The 11,191-nt window shown below is 43.8% G+C and overlaps 1 pseudogene; it reads right to left on the bottom strand.

Moving 5' to 3' along the window:
• Positions 1-8,046: 8,046 nt before the first annotated feature.
• LOC143270839 (synaptosomal-associated protein 29 pseudogene) lies at positions 8,047-11,191 on the bottom strand (annotated as a pseudogene).

Raw genomic sequence — 11,191 nt, 5'->3', positions numbered from 1 at the left:
TCCTATTATTCTTAGGCTTGGTCTTTTTACATTGTCCCAGATTTCCTGATGTGTGTTAAGAATTTGTTGAATTTAACACTTTCTTTGACTGATGAATCTATTTACTCTATTGTATCTTCTATGTTTGAGATTCTTTCTTTCATCTCTTAAATTCTCTTGGTTATGCTTGCATCTGTAGTTCCTGCTCATTCTCTCCAGATTTTCCATTTCCAGCATTCCCTCAGTTTGTGTTTTCTTTATTGTTTCTGTTATAATTTTCAAGTCTTGAACTGTGTCCTTCACCCGTTTGATTGTTTTTTTCTTGATTGTTCTGGCTTTCTTTAAGGGATTTATTGATGTCTTCTAGTTGTTTGTCTTTACCTATATTTCTTTAAGGGAATTTTTCATTTCCTCTTTAAGGGCTTCTATCATCTTCATACAGTTATGTTTTTTTCTTTTTTGTTTTGTTTTTTATTTATTTAATTTTTTCATTTTACATACCAGCCACAGTTCCCCCTCCTTTCCCTTCTCCTGCTCCTCCCCATATCCCCATCCACCCCCATCCACTCCTCATAGGGGATAAGGCCTCCTTTGGGGAGTCAACACAGTCTGGCATATTAAGTAGTGGCAGGACTAAGCCCCTCTCCCTTGCATCAAGGCTGCACAGGGTATCCCACCATAGGGTATGGGCTCCAAAAAGCCAATTCATGTATCCAGGATAAGTCTTGGTCCCACTGCCAGGGTCCCCACAAATAGATCAAACTCCACAACTGTCACCCACATTCAGAAGGCCTAGTTTGGTCCTCTGCAGATTCTTCGCCTGTAAGTCTAGAGTCTGTAAGCTTCCACTAGGTCAGATCAGCTGTCTCTGTGGTTTTCCCCATCATGGTCTTGACCTTCCTTGCTCCTATAATCCCTCTTCCCTCCTTTCAACTGAACTCCAGGAGCTCAGCTCAGTGCTTGGCTGTGGGTGTCTGCATCTGCTTCCATCAATTACTGGATGTAGCTTCTATGATGACAGTTAGGGTAGACACCAATCTGGTTACAGTGGAAGGCTAGTTCAGGCACCCTCTCCACTATTGTTAGTGGTCTTAGCTAGGGCCATCCTTGTGGGTTCCTGGGGATTTCCCTAGCACCAGGTTTCTCTCTAACCCCATAATGGTTCCCTCTAACAGGATGTCTTTTTCAATAATCTCCTTCTCTGTCCCTCCCGCAACTTGGCTATCTCAATCCCTCATGTTCCCATCCCCCATCCCCTCCCTTCTACTCCTCCCAGTTTACCCAGGAGATCTTAACTATTTCCCCTTTCTGGGGCTATCCATGTGTGTTTCTCTTAGGGTCCTCTTCTTTACCTAGCTTCTCTAGGGTTGTGGTTGTAGCCTGGTTATCCTTTGCTTTGCATCTAATATTGACTTATGACTGAGTACATACCGTGTTTGTCTTTCTGGGTCTGGGTTATCTCATTCAGAATGACTTTTTTCTTGTTCCATTCACTTGTCTACAAATTTCATGATGTCATTGTTTTTTGTTTTTGTTTTTGTTTTGTTTTAATTTTTTTTTTTTTTTTTGGAGATAGGGTTTCTCTGTGTAGCTTTGGAGCCTGTCCTGGAACTCACTCTGTAGACCAGACTAGCCTCAAATTCACAGAGATCTGCCTGCCTCTGCCTCCCGAGTGCTGGGATTAAAGGTGTGCACCACCACCACCCAGTGATGTCATTATTTTTTTTACTGCTGAGTAATACTCCATTGTGTAAATGTACCACATTTTCTTTACCCATTCTTCAGTTGAGGGACATCTAGACTGTTTTTAGGTTCTGGCTATTACAAATAATGCTGCTATGAACATAGTTGAGTAAGTGTCCTTATGTATGGTTGAACATCTTTAGGGTATATGCCTAAAAGTGGTATTGCTGGGTCTTGAGGTAGATTGAGTCCCAATTTTCTGAGAAGCCACCATACTGATTTCCAAAGTGGCTGTACATGTTTGTACTCCCACCAGCAATGGAGGAGTGTTCCCCTTGCTCCACTGGAGCAACAGGTTTGTGGGTTTTTTATTGCCTCTATATCAATTTTTTAAGTCTTGAACTGTTTCCTTCACCTGTTTGATTTTTTTGGCTTTCTTTGAGGGAATATTGATTTCTTCCAATTTTTCCTTTGTCTTTCCCTCCATTTCTCTTTTCATTTCTTCTTTAAGGGCCTCTATCATCTCCATAAAATTATTTTTTAGGTCATTTCCTTCCACTTCATCTGCGTTGGGATGTTCAGGTCTTGCTGTTGTAGAATCACTGGGTTCTGGCGGTGCCATACTGCTCTTTATGTTGTTGAATATATTCTTGCACTGGTTTCTACCTATCTCTTCCTCCAATCAGTGCAGGTGGGGCCTGTGTCTCCAGGAGTCCCTCTTCCTCCAACTGGTGAAGGTAGGGTCTGTGGCTCCTGCGGTTGCTCTTCTTCCAATGGGTGTAGGTGGGGCCTGTGGCTCTGGTGGTCCCTGGTGCCATGGTGGCTGCAATGGGTGGGGGAGGGGCACAGGTTGTGCCCCTGGGGCCTAGGGGCTAGAGAGCTGGGCTGTCCAGTAGGGAGCTCAGACACCCACTTCTTCTTCCATTTGGTGCAGGTGGAGGCTGGGGCTCTGGTGGTTGCTGGTCCTGCAGGGGATGGTTGGCAAGGTGGGGGGTAGGATGCTGCTGCTTCATCTCTGGGGCTGCAATGGGTGGTGGAGGTACATGGGATGTGCCCCCAGGACCTAGGGGCTAGAGTGCAGGCCTATCTTGCCGGGAGCTCAGACATTCACCTCCTCCTCCCATTGGTGCAGGTAGGGCCTGTCCATAAAGTTGTTTTTAAGGTTGTTTTCTACTGCTTCATGTACATTGGGATGTTCAAATCTTGCTGTTATAGAATCACTAGGTTCTAGTGGTGCCATATTGCTCTTTATTCTGTTGAATGTATTCTTACACTGTTATTTACCCATCTGCATTTGGGATAATACTAGGAACAGGTGTTGATTCTTGTGATGTCTTTGTTGGGTCAGGCTTTTGTTCCTTTATTAAGTTTCCTTTACTGTCCTTTGCCCTGGATGGCCAAGGGTTCTGATGATCGGCTGGTTGTCAGGTCAAATAGGGTTGTCTCAGCTGAGGTTTGAGGGGGTTTGGGTACCTAGATCCAGTTTATCACCCAGGCTGGTATGGGCTTTACTTGTGCCTATGGGGTTTGTTCTTCCAACTGGTGTAGGTTTTCCCTGTGCCTGTTCTTCTAAGTTCTTCTAAGTTGTATGTCTATAGAATCTGCTGATGCTGCTGGAGAGGGCTGTTCACAGGGAGGATGCTCTTCTTCCAATTGGTACAGGTGGTGCTTGTGCCTCTAGGTGCTCTTTTTCCAATTAGTCCAGATGGTGCTTCCCCTAGGGGCTCCTGACTTTGGGGGGGATGGTTGGCCAGGGGGAGGATGATGGCCTTGATGGGCTTAGGTGGTGGAGTGGGTCTTGCAGGTTACAGGGTCCAATGGATGTCAGCAGTGGTGGCATGCAAGATTCTTACTTGATAGCTGGCTGTTGGGGCAGAGGTGGGGGGGGAGAGGCATGGAACATGTCCCAGGGTCTAAGACCTAGGGACTGGGGCAGTTCATCTGGAAAACCAGTCACTCACCTCTTCCTCCAGATGATGGAGGTAGTGCTTGTGCCTCTAGGGGCTGCTGATTTTGGGGGATGGTTGGCCAGGGGGAGGATGATGGGTTTGGTGGGTTTGGGTAGTGCAATAGGTCTTGTAGGTTACAGGGTCCAATGGGTAACAGTAATGGTAGCTGCCTGCCCTCAGAAGTCTGACCTGCTATCTCCTCCCGCAATTGGTGCAGGTGGTGCTTTTGCCTCATGGGGCTGCTGATTTTGTGATGGATGGTTGAACAAGGGGAGGATGATGGGTTCAGTGAGTCCAAACAATTTCTTTGATCTTACCCAGCAGTCATTATATGTCACTGTCTGTAACAATTGCTCCTGCTACCCCAAGTCTTCATGGCCACTCAAGTTATTTGCCACTGTTTATTTCCAGTGGACAGGAAGCAGTCTCTCTTGGACATGAAATTTTATCATATGCTGTTAGGATCCTGCCCTCACTCCTTGTGGTCTTGCTTCCTACATCATCAGGGGGCACTGGTGACTATGTGGTCATGCAACCTGTACCTTAAAAAGCCGGACACAGACCTCCACACTCTCTGTCTTTGTTGGAGCAGGTGTGGTCTTGTTGGAGGAAGTGTGTCACTATAAGGACAGGCTTTGAGGTCTTTTTCTTAAGCTTAAATCAGTGTGACAGTCAGCTGACTTCTTGCTGTCTCCAGCACGACATCTGCCTACACACTGCCATACTCCCTGTTATGATGATGATGGAATAAACCTCTGACACTGTAAGCCACCACTTCAAATGTTTTCTTTTTAAGAGTTGCTGTGGTCATTGTATTTCTTCACAGCAATAAAAAGCCCTAAGACAGGCCTGACCATGTGTTTGTTTGGAGGAATTTGGACTTTGGTACTTTGGGTTATGAAAGCAGTGGAATGCTTTAAGCACTGCTCAATGGGCCATACTAGTAGGAGCATGTCAGACAATGGTGCTGATAATGATTTGAAGTATCAGGACCTGGCTCAAGAGGTTTTGGAGAAGAATATTAGTATGCTGCCTAGAAATTGTTCTTGTGATATTTGTTGAAGAGAGTGACTGACTTTTGCCCTTATCTTAAGAGTCTGCCTATGGCTAAAGTAAAGTATTTTGGATTAATTCCATCAGCAGAGGAAATCTCAAAACAGCATAGTATAGACTCTGTCCTGTGTTTTTTAGTAGTAACTCTAATGAAGATTTATAATGAAAAGGAGTAAGCTGAGCAGGATAAATTACAAAATGTAAATTTTGAGTAGAAAAAGAGCACCAAGAACTGGAATGGAGCTAAATTCCTGTGTTCAAGGAGATAAATGGACTAAGAAATAGAACGAAGGGAGTGATGACCTCAGGACAAGATCCCACCCAGCTAAGTTTCTAACTTGTGTAATAGAATTAAAGAAAAGCTTAGAGCTGGGTGTGTTGGGGGGCACACCTTTAATCCCAGCTCTGGGAAGGTAGAAGCTGGTGGATATCTGAGTTTGAGGCCATCCTGGTCTAAAGTTCAAGGGCAGCAAAGCTTAGGCAGTTAAAGAAAACAGAAAGCTGGTGGAAACGTAATTAAACAAGGGGGCATGTTCTAGCACCAGCAAGCAGAACTTGGCAGCTTTGGCCATGTGGTTCTGGCTCTAGGGTTAAGGATAGAATAAAGCAGTTAAGGAATAAATCCACTGAGGCTAGGCATGTTTCAGGCCTAGTAGAGAGGCCATTGCATGAAGTTGTGAAGGTGAAGCCTGGATTGCCTTGGAGAACCAAAGATGTTAGAGATGCCAGAGTCATGGGATACCTGCTGAGGAAAGCTGCTAACCAAGAGTGAAACCAGTCCAAGGGAAAGAAGTGTGTTGCAGTAAACAAATATGAATGGAATTGGACACCTGAAGAGCATTTTGACATCAGATACGGAGATGCAGAGTTTGGAGTATGCCCAGCTGGTTTTCAGTCTTGCTTTGGTTGAGTATTTCCTCATTATGGTCCCTTCCCTGCATTTTGGAATGGTAATGTATATCCTGTGCCATCATAAGTTGGAAGCATGTGATTTGCTTTTTTATTTTGATTTCTACAGGTGATTACAGTTAATAGATTGTCATGCATCTCAGAAGAGACTTTGGACTTTGGACACTGAAATAAATTTGAGACTGTTATAGACTATGAAGACTTTTAAATGCATTTTTGCATTATAATATGGCTACAAGCTGTTGGGGGCCATGGAGTGGAAGGTGGTGGTTTAAGAGAAAATGGCCTCCAAAGGAAGTAGCACTTGTAAGGATTATGTCTTTAATTACATCAACAGCCTGCGACGGCATCTCAACCTAAAAAGAGTGCATGCTCTCTGTGTTCTCTCTTTCCACACTCTCTCTTTCCATATTCTCCCCCCTCTGCGTTCTCTCTCTCTCTCTCTCTCTCTCTCTCTCTCTCTCTCTCTCTCTCTCTCTCTCTCTTCTCTCCCAATAAATCTCTAGAAAGGTAACCATGGCTCGTGACTCTCCTCCAGCACTCTCATTTGTTGGTATGGCCACAAGTGCCACTGCTTAACCAACAGCACTATTAGGAGGTGTGGCCTTGTTGGAGTAGGTGTGGTTTTATTGGAGGAAGTGTATCACTGTTGGGGGTGGGCTTTGAAGTCTTTTCCTCAAGCTGCACTCATTGTGACAGTCAGTCAATTTCCTGGGGCCTTCTGGCCAAGATGTAGTTTGCATGCCACCTTGCTCCCCATCATGATGATAATGAACGGAACCTCTGAAACTGTAAGCCACAGCCTCAATTAAATGTTTTCTTTGTAAGAGTTGCTATGGTTATGATGTCTCTTCACAGCAATAAAAAACCCCAAGACATGTGGAATCCTGGGGAATTACCATCTTACATTGGGAAATATTTTTCACTCCCCAACAAGAAACCTTCCTGTGCTTAAGGAATGAACCTTTAGAGGACTATCTCTTCATTGTTGAGAACTTCTCTTCATCCCATAGGAAAAAAAAGACTGTTGCCCCTGTCTCCTCTCATTACTATATTTATGAGCTATATTAATTATATATTAATGGGCTGTCCATCTGAAGGAGCTCTTGTCATGCTGGCAATTGAGCTCCTTTGTGACAGACCTGCTCTTGTTTCTGAGGCAACCCTTATCTGTCCTGGCACTTCCACATACATATGTTCCTGCCAACTCTCCCTTAGGTCAAGGAAAACTTATCCTCTGCCACATGCCAAAGTTGGGTCCTGTTCTACCCATTATTCCAATGGATGGACAGTCATTACAGAGGAGGAGGGGGACATTACTTGAACTTGACCCTGGGTGTTCTCTGGGACTGTTGAGCAAGGTAGTCATGGAAAGAGAAACCTCTAAGAATGGTGACTTGCTTGTATGTATGTCTTTACAGCTCAGTGTGTTTTGCTATGCAGGCACTGGTATTGAAATGACCTCTTGGGGCTGGAGAGAAGGCTCAGAGGTTAAGAGCACTGACTGCTCTTCCAGAGGTCCTGAGTTCAATTCCCAGCAACCACATGGTGGCTCACAACCATCCATAATGAAATCTGGTGCCCTCTTCTGGCCTGCAGTCATACATGCTGTATACATAATAAATAAATAAATCTTAAAAAAAAAAAAAAAGAAATGACCTCTTTCCCAGCTCACATTTGTCTTCTTTGCTTGACTGTGGTTGTCTTTACTTAGATTCACTTTAGAAAGAACATCGCCATCTGCTTCTTGCTGTTACACACTTGACTCACAACACAAAGACACCCGGCCTGTTCCCCATACTTAGAGTTATTCCCTATATCTGTGGCTTGTACTGGGGACTTAGTTTTGTTGGTGAACCCTTGGATGACAGGGACTGAACAGAACTCTACCTGCAGCAGTCCTTAAAGGCAGCAAAAGTACAAAGGAAACAAAAGAAAGTCAAAAGACAGAAAAGAGAAAAGGGAAAGGGAGAAAATAGAGACAACAGACTGAGGCTGTAAGAGTGGAAGGAAGACAGGGAGAGACAAACGAAAGGAGGGAAGAGAAGGTGAGCAAGGTAGATGGAGGAAGGAAGAAAGCAAAGGAAGGAAGAAAAGGACCAACAAATATATAGCCTCTTGTTGAAATTCCTGGTAATTCCCCAAGTCCACAAGCAGAGTCCAGAATCTCAAGGACAATGTCTGATTCCAAAAAATGAGGGGTAGATATGAGAGAGGACTCAAAAAAATCATCGAAGGCCTTGGAGTGAGAGACTCAGCAAATGAGTAAGTAGAAGGCAGTAGTTACGAGACTGACACCCTGCCCACATCTTTGCATGCACTCACGAAAGAAAAAAATGTTTTCTTCTCTGTCCAGCACAGTAATCAAAGGCTCAAGGCACTCAAAATTAGTCTGCCATGTTTATATTACAACTCAGCAGACAGCTCACAGAACTGTAGCGATGTTGATCTTACCAAAATGTGAACACACACATTTTTCCCCATTGAAACTAAAATTTCTTAAGACCCACATCTGAACACACATGTTAATTACATACTGTGTAATCAATGACATTTCTTAGTAGTTTAAAAGAGGCTTTTGAATCTTTTCATCACAACGGAGAATTCCTTTTCAGTTTCTTTATAGTTGCTGAACTTTTTTTGTGCTTTTTTTTATATTAATATCTAACTTGTCCACTTTGGTTGTTAGCTGGTCAAGAATGCCTTCCTGCTCTTTAATTTCCGTCTTCATTCCTAAGGCTATGTCCTTGAGTAAGCCCAATCCCATGGAGAGATCATCTAAATTGTTGTCAATCTTCTGGTGATAGGCTTGAGTTCTTTGGGTAAACCTCAGTCGTCTCAGCAGAAGCAGGCCCTTTGGGGATCAGGTCTTCATCATGCAGCCTTCTGAGGTTTGGGTAGCTGGCTTGGTACTTGCTTTCCTGATTCTTACTTGTATTTATGGCTTCTTTCAATCTACTGTTGGGCTGCAGGGTGATGCTGCCATTCTGTTCAGGTGGAGTCTCTACTGGTTTGGATTTGAAATAGTTGATAAATCCTCCAAACACACTCTTAATGCTGTTGATATGTTTCTGGCTTATCTTCAAATCGTGATCCATCTTGTTCACCATCTTTTCAGTGTGTTCTAGGACTCCTCGCTGCTGACCAGCTCCTCGCAAGAGGTGACTCCGGCCCTTCTCCGATTCATACATGAGGGACAAGGAAGGACCTGCTGGTGCTGTAGCTTTGGCCCTGCAAGCACCTCTGGTCGCAGGTACTGCTGATGGTCCATGGGCGTATCATCCTGTCAGGAGGGAGGGTCGCAGGCGTCCTCATCCTCCACGTCGGTCCTCGTGGAAAGGATTATAGCTTTTAGGGTAGCCGGACATGGTGCCTGCCACGGCCTGGACCTGGGAAGCAGGAGGGGCGACCGGGCCAGGAGTCCATAGCCCAGGGCCAGCGGGTGGACTCACTGGAGCGAGCAAGAGCTGCTTCCGCCAGTTCTGTGCCGGCAGCCCCGCCTCCGGAGCCAACCACCACACCAAGCTGCGGAGGGGGAGCAGGCCAGGCGCTGCCTGGTGCAGACTGAGGCAAAGTGTGCTACTAAAATAAGTGCATTCTCCTCCCTTCTAACATGTAATGACTTGTAACTTAGCAGTACTAGAGTGACCTCATGAATTGTTTTTCCTCATTCTGTAGAAGAGGCCTGAAGTTCATTCATGTAACAAGTAAAAAAAGATAGTGCATTTTAATTTTCCTTTCTCCTTATAAATGTGTAATTTTAAGTGTATGATGTGTCACTTTAGTAAAAATTTCCTGCTTTGCAAAAAAAAAAAAAATCATCAAAGAGTCAGAGACTGTGTTGTTCCCAGAGGTACTTGAGCAGACTCTATTCCTTGATGCTGAGAGGAAATGGAGTCACACTCAAGGTGTCCACATATATATCTAGGCCGAGCTAATAACTTCTGAATAGAGTTCCTCTCCACCATGCCTGACATGGCTTATCACAAGATCTCCTGCCTACACTTTCTATGTCCATGAGTTTACTGCTAGGAATGCCTGGGGCCCCCACTGGTCACTTGCACCCTAGCTTATCTAAAGACTGGCAAGCTGGTTGGAGTCCCCTTCATTTCAGTATTTGGAATAGAGTCCCAAGCATTCCTCACCAAGCACTCCCTCTCTCTAGACCTATTGAGAAAAATCATGTTGAGCTTTTGTTAAAAGCAGCAATATAGTTCTGTTGGATGGCCATATTAGATTTAAAAAATGCCAAGGTGTACTATTATCAGGGCTGCTCCTTCTGTCCTACTATAGATGGGAGTGAGAGAGATAGATGGTAATAGATAATAGAGATGGTAGATAATAGACAAAGGGATTATAGAGAAATGATAAAGAGATAATAAAGAGATGATAGAGAAAGAGATGCTAGAGAGATGATAGAGAAAGAGATGATAGATGATAAAGATGATAGAAATGATAGATTGTAGAGAAAGAGATAATAGAGAGAGAATAGAGAAAGATGGTAGTGAGATGATAGAGTTGACAGAGAGCTGATAAAGATTATTGATAGATGATACAGAAAGAGATGATAGAGCAAGGTGATAATAGAAATGATAGAGAGATGATATAAAGATAATACAGATAGAGATGATAGAGATAGCTTTTGAGAGTTGCTGGTAGCAAAAGTCCATGGGAGTATAGAGCAGTGACAACTAGAGTTCAGAAGGTCAACCTATCAGAACTAAGGGTCCTGTTAGAGGAAACCATGACACAAGGTGTTATGGAATTACTGCCTTTTAAATGAATTGACTATTTCTTATTGTAAACTTCTTGTGCAATAACAGCTATGATTCTCTCCATTTACCATGCATTCCCATGTTATGTGTACATGTAACCTCATGATTGCATCTCAATCTTGAGCACAACTTTCCCTATACATTTAGAGTAATTGGACAACTGTCCCCAGCTGTGTATATTTTTTATTAACATAAATCTGTCCAGGGCAATTCTCCAGACAAAAGTATTTCAGCTAAGATACCTTTTTATCCTAGGACGAACACAGATCACATTAGCTCATCTCACCCACAGATAGAGAAAATAACCACCAACAATTAAATCCTCAACTCCTTACCTTCACTCCGGGTTGTTTACATAAGTCCCTAATTTAAGAAGTTTACTGCTCACATTTCTGGGATAATGTTTTAACTACTTGCTAGTTACTGTGTTAAGGTAGTTATTTCTCACTGGCATATATAGACTTCCTACATTTTGCCTAACCACTTGTAGATTATAGTTTGAGCACATAAATTACATTTTAGAATTCCCTAATTGATCTTAGCCTTTAGTTTAACCTACAAGAAAACTTCCCTTTAGTCACTCCCCCTTTTGGGTTGTAATTGGAAGCTGACAATTATTGCTTTATGTGTGGATCCTTATCACCTCTCTCTGCAACCCTGAAAACTTCAAGCCTCACAATGCTTTGTCAAAGAATTAATGCTTGCCGGGCGGTGGTGGCGCACGCCTTTAATCCCAGCACTCGGGAGGCAGAGCCAGGCGGATCTCTGTGAGTTCGAGGCCAGCCTGGGCTACCAAGTGAGCTCCAGGAAAGGCGCAAAGCTACGCAGAGAAACCCTGTCTCG

This window comes from Peromyscus maniculatus, chromosome X (assembly GCF_049852395.1).
Source record: "Peromyscus maniculatus bairdii isolate BWxNUB_F1_BW_parent chromosome X, HU_Pman_BW_mat_3.1, whole genome shotgun sequence".
Classification (NCBI taxonomy): domain Eukaryota; kingdom Metazoa; phylum Chordata; class Mammalia; order Rodentia; family Cricetidae; genus Peromyscus; species Peromyscus maniculatus.
This window is presented reverse-complemented; position numbering and strand designations above follow the sequence as displayed.